We start from the raw sequence: 15905 nt of genomic DNA, 5'->3' as shown, positions 1-15905 counted from the left end.
CCTTCTGAGAGATGGGATACTGGGGCGAAGGGCTGCAGTGGCCTGCCTGTGGGCAGAGACCCAGTCAGTTATGGAGCTGGGCTGGAGCCCAGGTGTTCTGCTCTGTAGCCCACACACGCTCCCCACATCACAGCTGTCTCCTGATGGGCAGATGAGGTCATGTACACGCAAGTCCTTTGGAAAGTCTAAAGGCTGGAGAATGTGAGGTGCTATTTCTGACAGTTTGGAGAGTGGGGAGGAGAGGGGCACTTCTCATTTTTGAAGCTTTCCTAGGGTCTTCTTCCTAGATCCTTGGCAGTGAGAATTTTCTCCTCCCTTTGTTCTAGAAGCTCTGCCCCACTTTTTAAAGCAGTAAAAACCACAGATGTCCCACAGACACCCGGAGGGCAGGTGGGGTGGAGGGTGAAGCCCTGAGGGTTTCAGTCCCTTGAGAAACCTGAGACAACCCTGTCCTGCTTCTCCAGCTCTGTCCTGACTCTTTGAAGGTCTAGGGCAAGGCCTCTCCCTGCCCCAGACGCCAGTGTCTCCATCTGGAATGGAGATAATCTGAGCAAAGCCAAGCGGCCAGCCAGAGTGTGGTGGTAGAGGAGGGCAGGAGGACAGAAGCCATGTTGGGGTGCCTCCCCCTGGGAGCGGGGAAACAAGGGGAGGCTTGTTTGGGGGCCATCTGTGGTGCTGGAAACTGCTGTGAGCATCTTAGATGCTAAAGAGGAACTTGGGCAGAGAAAAGGCTTGAAACTTCTCATAGAGGCTGGTGTTTGCCGGGGTGGGTTTGTTTGCAGGATTTGAAACAAAGGGTGCTATGGTCATATATGTTGAGGAGGCTCTAGGTTCAACTGGGTTTTCTTTAGTGCTGGATTTCTTAAAATGTTTAAAATTGTAATGAGTCCTAGGACTCTTTAAAAGGGGGTGTTCATGCAGCTATACACAAACTTGCTTGGCTTTGGAAGTCATTCTCTCCCCCACAGAGCTTTCTGTGCTGTAGAGCCCACTTGGGGGAAGTGCTAATCTAAGGCAACTCTCCCATTTCACAGATGGGGCCAGAGGAGGATGGGAATCTCTGCGGCTTCTAAAATTGGCCACCTTCCTGAATGCCCCTCATCCCTAGGGGGCTAAGAATCGCTCCACACCTGTTTCCAGGGATTAAGGAAAATGTGTTCGACTGCAGCTGTGGTGCATGGAAGAAAGGACATCTGTCTTCTCTTTTTAAGGGGTGGGGGTGGCAAATGTGGTGAGGGGAGGGGAATGAAGAACTAGGCCCCTTAGAAATGGGGAACCATTTAACAGAGTAGAGGAGCAAGACAGCTAGACAGGTCACCCTGAGAACACTCTATGCCTTCCCGAGTCTTAGCAGGGACCACCCAGGAGGCCATGTCCCAGTCCCAACACCCACGTCTGCAGCTATTGGGCCCACTCAGAGACACTATGCTTGACCTCAGTTTCCCTTTTTGCTAATGGCTCCTTCCTGGAAATGAACTCCTGTCCAGCAACAAAGTCCCAGGGCCCCCAAGTCCATGGTAGCCTGAGCTGCAAAGACCTGGGGAAAGCACCCGTTACAGTTTTTGCAGCTAAACAGGGAGCTCAGCCAGGGAGAGAGAGAGGGGGCTGGGGGAGTGATGCCCACACCCTGCCCCTGGCCCCAGACCCCCCTTCCCCACCGCCAATCCAGAAAATGGATCAAGATCTCCTGGTAGCTCCTAGTCTGCTTCTTCTCCAATGAGTCTCCCTTTTTGCAAATGTCAGGCGTGGCACCAACCTCTCAGGTTCAGGGAGTTGAGTCCTAAGGGGCTTGAGAAGACTGACTTTTCCCACCCTCTAAAAATGGGGAGAGGACTGATTATAACCCCAGCTTTGTTGAGGTCACTGGGGGTGGGGCGAATGGGATTCCTATGGGCCAGAGGAGCTGGATGGAGGGTGCAGGGATGGAGGCCCCCTCCCTCTACCATTATACATCATTCTGGGACTTTCTCCTCTCAGCTCTGAGCCCAGCCAAGGCAGCTGTTGTCCAGATCCAAACAAAGACCTGAGACTTCTTCCAACCAGGCCGAGCTGGGCGGTCCGTGGATGGGCAGGGGTTGTGGGGGAGCAGAGAGATGGGGCAAGGGGGAGCCAGGACGGGAAGAGAGTCTGCATGTCTTGTCCTCTGGTCCGTGCCCTTTGTGCTCAGGCTTGAGATAGCCACTTCTGTGGGGCCCAGGCTGGCCCTTGGGCAGCCTCTCCCCCTCCTGCTTCGCTCCTCAGCCACATGCCCTTGGGCTGAGCTAAGTCCAGAACCCGGCTGAGTAGGGGAATTGTTCTGAGAAAGTGGCCCGTTGGCTGGTTGCTATGGAAACCGACATACCACAGTGCTGACCCCGGAGAGGTTTAGCACGCTCCCCCAGCAGGGATGCCAGCAGCTGGACTGCAGCTGTTACAGCGTAAGTGGGGGCTGGAGCCTCCGCCAGCAGTCCCTGCTGTTTGCCTAAACTCGTCCGGCAGCAGCTCCCCTCCACTCGCCCCCACCCCCAATCCCAGCACAGCCCTCCCCCTGCTGCAGCCAGGAAGGGAGCGGCTGAGCCTGCCCAGGCGCCAGGGGGTGGGGGTGGGGGAGGGGAGCAGAGCTGGACTCCAGAGAGGGGGGGTCTTTTATGGAGCAGGACCCCTCCTCCCCATCGCATTTCGAGGGAAACCGAGGCCCAGAAGTGGTGGAGGAGAAGGTGGTGGCCACACAACCAGGGCAGGGCAGGGTTTTGCTTTTGGCCCTCCCTGCACCGAGTGAGCGCTCACGTGGAGTCCTGGGCTCCGTGCAGAGACGCAGCTAACCCAGCATCACTCCCGGGCACAACCATAAAGGGTAAGGGGGCATCACTGAACAGCAGGTGCACCCGAAAAGCTGACCACAGAAAGTGGGGTACGTGAAGAAGAAAGGGAGAATGAGTTGGGAGCAGTGGGGAACAGCAGGAAAGGGCGCTGGAGAGATCGGAGGGGCTGGAAAGTTAGAGGAGAGAGGTCAGGAGGTACCCAGAATGGGCCCAGGAGACGCGTGGTGGACGGCTCCTTCCCCCAAACAAAGACAGGCCTGCCGAGGACTCCCCACAAAAAGAAGGGAGTGGAGAAGGGGGGGAGCATTAAAATCGGTTTCAAGGAGGCATCTCCTGCCATCCCATCATGCCTTGAGTTCCCCAAGTGGCCTAAAGCAAACACACCAACCTGCCTCCCTTCCTCCGTGTGAAGCTGCAAGACTCAGGCCAGGCTAATCTGCACCCGGGACTCTAAACAAACACCGTCCAGCCAGAGAGGAGAGATGGCCCTCCCTGGGGCGGCCCCATCAGCCGGCCGGCCCGCACAGCAGCCGGAACACCAGCTGCCTTCCATTCCCCCCATACAGCTGGCCTCATACCGGGTTTGCTCTGACCCTCATCCCCACCTCTCCAAGGACATGGGCCTGCCCCCCCTTTGCTGCCCTTCCTCATCTAGAACTGGGGCCCAAGTCAATGCCTTGTGAGCAGGTGGTCCGCCTCTTCCTCCAGAACTGCATCTCACTGCTCCAATGAATGAACACCCTTCTTTATACTCTTCCCTTCCAGCCACCCTCAAGTACTTGGTCACAGGTGACTGGAGGGCTGCTCTGGATCCTCTCACCCTCTTGAGCTATTGGGAAGTTACTCTCTTTACAAAGGCTTTGTTCCGCCAACATGAGACTCCTGGTACAACTCAAGAATGAGCCGACATCCTTACACTCTGTAACTGTAACCGAAGACCGGGCTCTGCAATGGTCCAGCAGCTTCTTTCGCACTTATCACCTTTTTAAAAGGCAATGTGGTATCTCAGGTGAGCGATTCCTATTGGGTTTGCAGATCCAACAAGAAAGCATCGAAGCTGATGTCCCACTCCTCTGGCCCACCTCTCTGCCTCTGGAGCAAGATCCATTGCTCACTTATGGACTCTTAGCCTTGACTTGGGGGGTAAGATGCACTGGCTAGGAGGTGCCTGGAGCCTGCCCTGGCCAGTGAGGTCATCAAAAAGCATTTGCTGAGCAGTTGACCATATGCCTAGCACTGTGGGTATGGTGCTAAGGAGGAGGCATGTGGAAAAAGTCTTGGACAAGGGCCCCAGGAAAAGTTTGTAGTCTTAATGGAGGACAAAAGTGATGTGAAACAGATAAATCAGAGCTCAGCAAGAGAGCACCCTGTGTGCAGACACAATGGTAGCTGAGGCACTACACTCTCCAGAGAAAAAGATGTCCACAGGAAACTTTTTCTTTCTTTCCTTCCTTCCTTCCTTCCTTCCTTCCTTCCTTCCTTCCTTCCTTCCTTCCTTCCTTCCTTCCTTCCTTCCTTCTTTCTTTCTTTCTTTCTTCTTTCTTTCAGAGAGGGAGAGGGAGGGTGGGGTGGGGAAAGGCAGAGGGAGAGAGAGAATCTCAAGCAGGCTCCATGGACTTGGGGCTTGATCACATGACTCTGAGATCATGACCTGAGCTGAAATCAAGAGTTAGACACTTAACTGATAGAGCTACGCAGGCGCCCAGGTCCTATCCATTTCTTGAGGCCAAGTGCAGACACCTACTTGGCAGCGATGGGGGTGGGAGCAAACTATGGTGGCAAGGATAAAATCAGACCTATGAAACCATGGCAGTGGTGAAACTCTAGCCAGAGCCTCCTTCTATCTCTCCTTCTTGGGAAAGACAGATACACAAACACCTGACATCCCCTCTTGACGGCAAGCGTCTCTTTACTCTTCCAAGATGAGAAATGCGCCATAACCCAGGATGCAGGGTCTGAATCACTCTGGGACTTTGTCACATTCCCCCTGAATAATGACGGGCATTTACAGTTTCCACAACAGCTATTTCATTTAAATCCACACTTCCTCCTGTGACATGGGTGGGGATTATTATTCCCATTGTACAGATGAGGAAAAAGAGGCCCAGAAAAGTGAGCTGTTGACCTGAGCTCATGTGTTTGAAAGTAACAAAGCCCAAGTCAACCAAGGCCTTCTGCTGTGGGCCAGCACGCTCTCCAGCATGCTATAAGGCCTTTCCACTAGTGTCCTGTTCTGTTTCTTATAGAAACCAGCACCTGGTAGTTGATTAGTAAACATCTCCTGTACAGCAGGAAAGCATAAAGTTGCCCAAGTTGTCCTGAAGACCACAGCAAGACATGTTCAGCTGCCTGTATGTGTGGTGGTGGGGTGTTAGAGGATGCAGCAAGAGTCCAGATGAGTGCCCGCTTCCATGGAGAAGGTCACCCTGAAGCGCTGAGCTGCCATTTCAAAGAGATGGTGGCAAAGGATACTGAACTAGTTTTAAAATAAATTAACTCTTAAAATATCCTTAAAATCCTCAACCTATGTGAGCAGCAAACATCTTTCTGATGAAAAATTAAATAAATAAAGGATGCCTGGGTGGCTCAGGAGTTGGGCGTCTGCCTTTGGCTCAGGGCATGGATCCTGGAGTCCCAGCATGGAGCCTGCTTCTCCCTCTGCCTCTGTCTCTGTCTCTGTCTCTGATGAATAAATAAATGAAATCTTTAAATAAATAAATAAATAAATAAATAAATAAATAAATAAATAAATAAATAAAAGAGGTTGGGGATGAGGAGTGGGGAACTGTCAGCAGAGAACAGGTTGTATGGTAAAGAGCGGAAGGAGGTCAGAGGGTAGACAACACAGGAGACCAGTCAGGCCTCCAGCCAGGTTCCCCACAGCAGGGTCCATGGCCAAGTGCTGCTCTACCCTTAAAGCAATGGAAGGTGGGCCCTCCATTAGCTTCACTAATGACGTACCAGGGTCCTGAGATGGGGAGATGCCAAGGAGCCCCTTCATCTGGAACAAAAGGCAAAGGGTCAAGCAGGGGAATCCGCAGGGCCAGGCTCAGTGTGTGGAAACAAGGACAAAAGGCCTCGTCTGTGCAGATGCCTATGAGCACTGACGCACTGGGGCATGAGGGCCCGGGCATGACAGAGCGTCTTAGGGTGCCCAATGGCAAGAGATCAAACTCCTGGTGTACAGACAGTGATTCAAAAAAGGTTACTTTACTGGTCACTTATTACAGGAATTTTTTAAATGTTGGAGCTGGTAGAGATTTTAGGGACTACTTTGCACATGTCCTGGCTTAGTGCCTAGAACGCAGGCACCCCCCCCGCCACCATGTTTATTCAATGAATGCATACACGATTGGATGGAGAGAGAAGCAGAACTCTGAAACCGCTGATATTCGTAATGATGTTCTGACGTCTGAGATATTGATGTGCCTTCCGAATCCTCCAGGAGAAAGCTGTGCTTTCTGCACTCGTTAACTGCCTTTTAGGGTCAGGTGCTCTGATGATGGTAACTCCTTGTGAATCAGAATCCAAGCCGGTTCTGTTTGATCAACCTGCATGGAGTTCCTAGAATGTGCCAGACACTGTGCAGAAGTACTTCACTGCCCCTTCTGTTCCAGACCATGAGGGAATAGGATTCAGGGCTCTGACAGTCTCACGCTGCAGAGGAGGCAGGGGCGATTGCAGCAGGAGCTCCTCTGCCTCCCCACCTGGGGGTGAGGGATGCATTCTCTGCATCCCCTGGGGTTCCAAGCAACTTCTGCTTTGCGTTAAAAAAGATGGAGATGACCCCTCTGGCCCCCTCCTGCCTCAGCCAGAGCCCTCCACCCCCTGGCAGCCTGGGGAGGTGGAAGGGGGGGGGCAAGGCTGCCACGGGGCTCGTCTCCTTGCCATTTCTTTGGCGGCTCCCTCACTGGCCCTGTTTTTCAGACCTCTAGTAATAAAAACAAGCCAATAAAATGAACATGAAAATATATTCATTAGGATTTATAATGCTCATTAAAACTGCCTGTGTACGAAAGCATGACTTAGCTTCATATAAGTGGGAAAAAAATGCAAATTATACTGCATGCAAAGGAGATATTTCCCTAATCGTCCAATCAAATGCCAGCCCAATTATCTGTGGCCAACCCAATGGGTTAAAATTATACTCTCTCTCCTTGGACACAGTGAGGCGCCTGAAAGTGTTTCATTTTAATAAAAATGAAATCTGGACCCTGCAGAAAACCAGCTTCACTAATGACGTGTTTACACAGAGAAAGACAATTTCTAGTTAATGGTGATTACTACCGAGAACAAATTAAACTTCCTGGAGTATATGGGTTAGAGATAATGGGAACGGGGAAAAAAGTTATGGTTTTAGTGTGTGCGTGGCGGCATGGGGGAACAGGGTGACAGAGGAGGAAAGAAGCCCGGCACCTCCAGGAGGAAGTCGAGCCTGCAGGGATGCTGGGGTGGGTGAGGACGGGATTGCTGGAGAGACTGGCTGTGTGGGTTGTGCCAGGCCCAGCCACCCAGCTCGGGCAGTGGGAGGGGGCAGCTGGCTCTGAGCTCTCAAAACCCTATGGCTGGCCCCCTTCATCTAGAGCAGGGCCTGCCTGCAAGCTCAGGCCTCCCAAGCACTCTTTCCTTCTTGGGACAGCAGGTGACCGATTCTTACCACTCCTCAGTCTTTGGGAACATGTGGAAAGTGCCTCCCATCCCATTCCACTGGCTTAGCGGTGACAAAGCCCAGAGGCAGACCTAGGCAAAGCCAAAGTGAGCAAGCAAGCTTCAGATGGGTGACAGAGGGAGCAAAATGGACAAGGAGGTAGAATGACAGGATAGTCATTATGTTGGTAACATAGCTTTGCCAACCCTTCACTAAGTCCTTACCCTCTGGAGGGTGCCATTCTAAAACATTACTCATTTTTACCGTCACCTTTGGGGCAGTATCATCATCGTCTTCCTCCTCCTTCTTAAAGCAAGAAAACGGAGGCCAAGAGATGATGTCACACGCCTCGTGAATGAAAAAGTTGAGTTTCTAACCCTGATCCAATCCTCAGACCGATGCTCCTAGCCATTGGGCTATCCTGTCTGGCTACTATGAATATGGAGCCCTTTACTATTGGTATCCTCTGGGCTATGAAAAAGAAGCCTCCAGCTTACCGCACAGACTCCAGGCACTCAACTTCCTATTCGCTCCTTTGCCCACTGGAGGACATGGAGATGCTCCTGCAGCAGCAAAATCTCAGGAATTGCCAGATCGCTTCTGCTCCCCGTCTCCCCTCTCCCCTACCTCCTACAGGTGAGCCAGGGCAGGGAGGTGGGAAGGGAGCCAGGATTCCTCCAGTGCTGAGTTTTAATGTATGTTCTTTTGTAAACAAGAACAATCATTTGTGAACAGGCCCAGATGCAAACAGTCCCCAAATCAGGAATTCCAGCTCAGAGGCGCAGAATAATACAGCTTTGGGGAAGATTTAATAATAGTAAAATTAAAATTGTAACTGAAGCATAATGAAGAATGTGGTACAAACAGGCACTGCAAAGGAAAAAAAAAAAACCCTACACAGATTAGCCCCTATGGAATAGTGATTGGTTGAGAGCAACAGTAAACAATGCACAGAAATGCAACTTAATTATCTCGCAATTCTTAACATTCTACCAAAGCCACATGGAAAGCTTTGATGTTGGCAGCAGCCGAGGCAGCAGCGGCAGCGGCAGCTCCTCTGTCTCCCCTGCTCCTGAAGGAAGATCATTACTAAGAAATTTGCAACCACTCCAGCAGCTGAGCCGGAGAAGAGCAGCGGGGTTTATCTGCTGAGAAACCAGGAAGTGGCCAACCACCTGGGAAGAAAGCATCTCTCGAGGGCCACCAAGTCAGGGGATTGGTGGACAAAAAGAGAGCTCTGAGGATTGGGGCATGAGGATCAGGATGCTGGTAGGGGAGGCTCAGCTGACAACCCATCTTCAGAGCTAAGTGGGTAGGCCTCCTCGGGGAGCCTGGGGTCCATCAGCCCCAGGACTGGCTTAGTGAGCACGCACCGGGGTACTTGTTGGATGGAATCTGGGCTGCCCCTCCTCTCCTCTTCCCCCCCAAACACACAGTGAGTACCATCTGGTTGAGAATATCTTCATTGTTCCTGGATTTGTCCCTGAGTTGACCAGCCAGGGTTCAGGGCCACGGGGTAAGAGACCCAGAAGAAGGACTCTTCATTCTGAGTCAGATGCCTCTTTTAAGGATGCTTCTGAAGGACATCTGAAGAGATGGATTCAGTGGACTCTCACATCCAGAAGCAGAGACCAAGACGCCAAGGCCTGGCTTCCTCTCTCTTGAACTTGCCCAAGAACATGGTACCACAGCCACTAATCCATTTCCTTCCTCTTTGGAGTCCCCCTTTACTCTTTGTGAATGGTGATTCCTAGAAACAAGGGATTCCTCATCTGATCGGTCAGTTGGTTGGCTGAGGGCAGTCCTGCCAAGAGACCAGGGGGTGGGCAAGATGACCTCCTGTGGTCCCAGGCATACACAGGAGTGTAAGAAACCAAAACTGTGGTCCATGAAGTCCCTACATCAAGGTTTGCTTGGATTTTTGCCTTGTCTAAGCTCCTAGGAAGCCTCCTGACTTTGTTTAGTTGAGTCCTGAAGTGCAGCAAGACAGAACCCAGTTGATCCCTAATCATGAGATGGCTTGGGAAATTCCAGCCCTTTGGTGATGGGGGTTCTAGGGTGCCAGTTTTGGGGCTACCCACTCACGGGCTCTCCCGATGACTGGTCACATAAGTCCAGAGGAAGTCTTTGATCCCTAGACAAAATAGTCAAGACAAATAGGTTGCCCAGACTCCTGAGTGGCCTGGGGAGAAGGAAGAGGTAGTTTTTTCCTGTGCAGGTGATGGGAATGCTGCTCTAGTTCCCCAGCAGTTGCCACTGTCCTGGAAGGAAATATTTTCTGTGGCTCCTCAGGGTTTCACTCCTATCATTTTGGAAATCAGTTCCTGGGTAAACTAAGTTCCCCCACTTCACAGATTGTAGATTCTGAGTTGTAATGGAGGGAGGCTACTGAGAGCTCCAAGGTGATCCTAGAGAACACTGAGGGGTCTAGGATGGATGCATTATCCACTGCTAGGGGCCAGGGGGCTGGGGGCTGAGGGCTGGGGGAGGGCAGGGAGAGGCAATCTCAGTATTGATACCGAGCTGTAGAGACTCTGGTACATTGGAGCACTGCAGAGACTCACCAAGACCCTGCCTCCTCTGGCAGGGCAGTTTCCAGAAGTGAAAAAAACGTGCCCCCCACCTTCATCACGCCCTAACTCACCATTATGGTTAATCTGTAGTCTACCCCTCTGAACACGATTTCCATAACCCTTATCTCATTCTGAAAATATCTGGCTTACGTAGGGTTCATTGTCTACCCTCCTTTTCCACTAAAATATAAATTCCTTAAGAGTAGGGGGTGTGTCAGTGTTGTTCAGCACTGTGGCCAAAGTGCCAGGCGAGTGGCAAGTTCTCCATAAGCATTGGCTGAATGGAAGAATAAAATGCCTGAAGCCAATAGCCTAGGCCCACTGTTATCCTCAGCCTCCCTTTCTCAGTCTCACCTTGGGGGTGGCCCAGTCTCCCCTAAAACACCTGGCCTCAAGATACGAGTGAGGCTGGAGCTTGGCCAACGAGGGGCTGTGGGACAAGGGAAATGCTCCTAGAGTCTGGAAACATAATGGAAACAGACGTAGAGTGCTCACAGGCTAGGTACCAGGCGTGGCTCTGAGTCCTCAACACGGATTAGCTCATTTTCATGGTCACAATGTGGGTTTTGATCCTGCCAAGTCCACTAACTGGCTGTATGACCTTGGGATGGTCACTTCCTCTCCCGGTCTTATTGTCTCAGTCACTGAGAAAATGGAGAAGAGTGGGCGCTACTCTAGAACATCTGCTAGACAGTAACCCCAGAAAGGACAGGGGCTATGTATGCACTGTTGCAGCCTCAGGATCTAGCACGATGCCTGGCACATGGAAGGTCCTCGATGAGTGTTTATGAAACGAACAAAGTAATGTTCTGTCTACCTGTGTTCTCGGATCCTAAGCTGCCCGTTGTTCTGCAGCACACAGGTCACTTTCTCATGTCCCTTGGGTCCAGGAGGCCCTGTCTATTGCTTCCAAAAGCCCCAGGGGGCCTTAGACTCGGAGTTCACCTAGAAGTGTGTCCTCAACAGAAGGGAGACAGGGACTCCCAACGCAGCTCTGGGGCTGGAGGAAGAGAGAGCTGGCCAGAGTGGGCAGGGGATTCTGCGTCACCCAACACAGGGATCGTGATCCCACACTGCCACAGGCTACAGCCCCTCAGAGGAGCCTGCAAGTAGGCAGGGCAGAGCTGATGCTTCTCTTTATCTTACAGATGCAGAGACTGAAGCTCAGGAAGGGTAAGCCACCTGCCCAACGTCACGCAGCTGTGTGACCCCGAGGCCTCCTCCCGTTGCTTCCCTTGCTGCCCTCCCTGCTCTCAGACTGGAACCCTGATGCTTTTGGCAGAGGAGAGAGCTGCTGGAGAGGTGGCCCCTCACGGAATCTCCAGCACCCCATCACGGCCTTGGAGGCACGGCAATCCGAGCGAGATCTGGGAGACGGAAAACTATTGGTGACTTTATGCACTTGCAGATTTAAACACACGTTTTATTCTTCGTAAAAAGCTGCCTGGCAGTTGCCCGGGTGCTACATTTTTGCAGATGTCAGATGCGTCCACCTCTTCACTCCAGTTGCCTAATAGCCCAAGTGGTTGCTGCCTCCGTTTGTTTGTCTCCTTGGGGTGTGCTCTCTTCAGCCCCGGCAGCCCCAGGAAGCCTGGTGTTACATAAGCACCTCATCAGAATAAACATCCAGCTAGACGCCTCTTCCTTCAGTCCTCCCGCCCTGGAGGAGCGCCTACCTCTAGCCCCGCGTTCTCCCAGAGTGCAGAGAGAGATTCCTGTTCCTGACAGCTGCCCCTTATTACCAGTGGTCGCCCTGAGGAGCCAAGGCCAATTTGCAGCATCTCTGGGCATCTCGTGCCTTCTGTAAAGGACAGGGGGTAGGGGATCGCCTTTACTCTGACCCCGGACTCTCTCCTAAGCATCCTGGCGTCCCTCCTAGCAGGTATTTATTCAGAGAAAACCTACTGTGGGCCAGGCCCTGTGCTGGGTACCAAGAATATAAATAGGAGTGGGCCTAGATCCCTTCCTAGGGAAAAACCAAAGCAGAGCGGAGGTGACAGACGCGCTAAGAAATAACTACAGATCAGCAGCTATAATTGAGAAATATATGTATTCTGGGATCCAGGGAGGGAGGAAGGAAATTGTGGCTCCGCCCAGGAGTCAGTGGCATTTGCGAGGGGCTTTGAAGGACACGCAAGTGTGAATGAAGGAGCGAATGAATGAGTTAGGATACATAAACTGCACAAAGTAATACATGACAGGAGGTGTGAAAAGCAGTAGGGAAAAGAGCATGTGGAGGATTGAACTAAAGCCACTTCTCCTGGTACTCAGCTACCCCAAACTGGCTCTGGTCTGGCCAGACTCCCTCCTTCTTTGACTCTGAGAGCAAAACTGCTGACTTCACCTCTTCGTGGCCTCTGTTCCCACCTCTTTAGACTAGAGCCAACGATATAATATCTACACATAGGGTTGTTGCAAGGACTAAACGAGATACTATGTACTATGTACACGTGTGTGGCGGGCCTCGATAAATGGAGGAATCATTATTACTGCTTTTGTTACTATTACCACTACTGTTCCTGGCAAGCTTCCAGGAACCTTAAAAAAAAAATGCCTGGGAGGCATAAAAACACTTCTGGATATACTTGATTCTCCACATGGTAAAAGATTAAATTCTTCACTTCCAACCCAAACATATCAGGAAGGGCCTTTCTACTCTTTCTTGATGATGAAATGAAAAACATTTTGGAAGAGGCAGCCTTTTATCACAGGAGCTTGCTTGGGCAATCCTCAAAGGCCTCACATAGGTTCTGTTCCCCGGGACAGAAGTCAGAGCCGATAGGTGACCCACTTAGCTCAAAGCTTCGCTCATACAGGTGCATTAAAGAGCTCTACAGATGCCGCTATTAGGACCCCTTAAAGGAGTGAGCTGAGCCCGCATGCAACCCCAGGCCCTGCTGGTGAAGGCACGGAGTGTGTGTGTGTGGGGGGGGGTGTCCACTGCTGTCACTGGAGATGGTTGGTGGTGAAGAAGTTGCCCGGCATCTGCTGGGATTTGGGCCTGGCAGTCCCACATCCCGGGGAGCCACATGGACCTCTCATGGAGTACACTGTCTTGTCCTGGCTTTCAGGACCCCACCACACACACTTACCCAAATGCCCAAGCCTGAGGAGGGGATCTCGTCCTGGATACCTCACCACCCCCCAGCCTCCATTTCAAGTCTACCTGTAACACCTCACAAATGTATACAGTGTTCTCTTTCTCCACCGCTACTTCCTTCAGGCAGGACACCAGCGTGACTTGCAATACCTTTCTAAAAGGTCTCTGATTGTTTTTTTTTTTTCCCCCCTGCCTTCCTCTAATCCATTCCACACACTGAAACAGGAGTGATCTTTCCAGGACACAGATCTGGCCAAATCAGTCCCTTGCTTTGAACTCTTCTGTGTACCAACCCTGCTAGCCTGGCGCTCGAGACCCTCCGTGGCCTCCAGCCCCACCTCTCACCACAGCCTCTATCCCACACAGTGCTCCTGTCAGATGCGAAATCCTGCATTTCTGCCCCCCAGCCAAGCCCTCCCTAACTACTGAAGTTCCCTCGGCTTTGAGTACTTCCAGCCACTCCCTTGTTTCTTGGCTAACTCCTCGTCCTTCAGGTATCAACCCAGACACCCCCGCTCTCGAGGAACCTTCCTTGATCCCGCCAGATTTTATGAGGTGCCCTCTGTGGGGCTCTCAGAGTGGTCTGCCCTTACCATACTGTCCTCGAAGCGCCTGCCCACCTGTCATCTGTCCCTATTCTCTCACTGAGCACTGAGCTCCAAAAGGATTCCCATCCTGATTCATGCTCGAACATAGCGGGCAATAAACTTTTGTTGAATGAACAACAAATGAACAAACAAATGCATCAAAGACAAACTAAATGAATGAATGAATGAGTGACTTAGGCCACATAAGCTGAAAAAAAAATCACATAACAGGAGGTCATCCCCACCGTGGAAGCTGAGCACATGACTCGGGAGGCAGAGACACGGGGTGGAGGCAGGAAGAGGTCCGGGGCTGATCCAGCAGGTGAGCAGCAAGAGAAGAAGGGAGGGGCCCTGGCAGAAAGGCAGGAAGGACACATGAATGAACTGCCCCTTTCCGCCCGGCCCCGAGCCCTGCACCCTGTCTGCATAAATCTCGGCTACCTGAAAACAGAGAGTTTTGCCAATAAGGAGACTTAACGCCATTTCATAAACTTTCTTTAAATTAAAATCAGGCAACGCACACACATACACATATACCCCACAGACATCTTCGTCGCTGAAAAGTTGCTCCCTATAAAATAAAAGAAGCTGTTTAAATGTCTTCCTTCCAAGCTAGCCCCACAGAGCTGGAGCTGAGAATACATTAGCCTTTAATGAAGTGAGACTCTCATCTTCCAGGAGACACCTCATTTAGCGCAATTGTTTCAGAGCCATTACAGAAAGACAATTACAAGGAAGCGGGGAGAGTAATTGGAAATGCTGGCAGGAGTTGGGCGAAATGATAATAAATAAAAATATTCAACCTAATAAGCTTCCAGGAGGGGGTGGGATGAACAAAATCAACATAATTAGAACTGAACCTTAGCAAGGAAACACAGACAGCAGGGTGGCAAGTGCTCAACTTGTACAGGAAGAAAGAAGTCGCAGGCAGCCGAAGATGATTCCGGGCCGCGGGCTGCTGGCCCCCTCCGGAAGCTGCTGGAGGGCGGAGGGGTGCCCGGAGCCCAGAGCTGGCGGTCGGGGGGTGCTCAGGGTGTGCTGTTCCTGGCCACGGAAACCTGGAAGGCTGGGCCTGGCGCAGCCGGGGGCCTCTGTGCGAGGAGCTGGGCCGGGGGAGGTCGAGGGGGGAGCACGGCCGCAGCCCTGGCTCGGTCGCTGTGGGTCTCTAGTTTGCACCATGGGCTAGAGGCCTCCGCTCTCTGGGCCTCGCTTCTCTCATCTTAACTCCAGGGAGACAAACTACAAGATCTGTAAGTGGTCTCCCTGTCTTCCGTGAAGGCTGTCTCCCTCTATAGGTGTGTCTTCCTCTCCTTATCTGATAGGTCCCCTCTTGGGTTCTGAAATTTCAACTCGGGAGCCTAGAATTTAAACTTAAGAGAGTCAGCCTGAGCATCGTTTATATCCAAGTCATTCCTGACCCCACTCTACTTCCCCCCCACCCCAGGGGACACTGGCCACATCCTACTTGCCAGGCCCTGGCCTGTCTGCTGGATCCCGCGCAGCTCCTAGAACACAACTGTGTTTGTTGATAGCTCCGTCTCTCCCTAAAAGGCCATGAGTACTGTTTAGAGCATTTGCCGGGGAAACGGTATGAGGCCTGGGACTGGTTTCAAAATAACCCCAGTGAACAGGGGAGTGCTGATTTACATTATGATTTCTTGTTTGGTTGTTTTTGAAAAAAGGAATGTACTAACTTGAGGTCAGGGACCTCAGATTTGTCACCCGCTACTTAGCTCCGGACCCGGTACACAGCGGGCACATACTTATTTTTTTGTAGCATAAGGGGTCTCCAGTAAACATGTCAAATAAACTGACTGAGGATCAAACTGAAGTCAAATTTTAAAACTTTGGAAGATTCTCAGATAGTCTCAAGCAATTCCAATAAATATAATTCAAACCACACTTAATTTACTGAGAGCCGGTAATATGCTGGCAGTGTGCCAGGCCTTGAAAATTCACGGGGGAAGAGGATTCCCCAAGTGACTTTCCCTAAGGAATTTGCCATCTAGTGAGACTCAGGTTGTAAGGCTTGAGGCATGATGTGAGGCCACACTGGGGGTGGGCCATTTGTCCTGAGACACAGGCATATATGCTTTAGTCTCAAGTCCTGAACAGTGGGACAGTGCCCTTAAGTCCGTGGTCTTCAAATGAGTTTACACGTCTATCAGTAAAAAATTTTCATATACCTTCAATATG

At 51.5% G+C, this 15905-nt stretch overlaps 1 protein-coding gene and 1 long non-coding RNA gene across 20 annotated transcripts in view; one reads left to right on the top strand and one right to left on the bottom strand.

The window, feature by feature from the left end:
- Positions 1–15905, bottom strand: part of PKNOX2 (PBX/knotted 1 homeobox 2) — a 309127-nt gene that overhangs the window by 159388 nt on the left and 133834 nt on the right. For 3 of the 19 annotated variants that reach the window (XM_072822559.1, XM_072822558.1, XM_072822561.1), the window contains one exon: positions 13955–14060. The exons of the other annotated variants lie outside the window; for them this stretch is intronic. The gene's annotated coding sequence lies outside the window, so the exon portion shown is untranslated. The remainder of the gene's footprint in view (positions 1–13954; positions 14061–15905) is intronic. 19 annotated transcript variants of the gene reach the window in all.
- Positions 2323–11770, top strand: LOC140631186 (uncharacterized). The gene is made up of 3 exons (XR_012028822.1): positions 2323–2417; positions 3567–3810; positions 11171–11770. It is a non-coding gene; the product is annotated as an uncharacterized lncRNA (long non-coding RNA).

Source organism: Canis lupus, chromosome 3 (assembly GCF_048164855.1).
Source record: "Canis lupus baileyi chromosome 3, mCanLup2.hap1, whole genome shotgun sequence".
NCBI lineage: Eukaryota > Metazoa > Chordata > Mammalia > Carnivora > Canidae > Canis > Canis lupus.
This window is presented reverse-complemented; position numbering and strand designations above follow the sequence as displayed.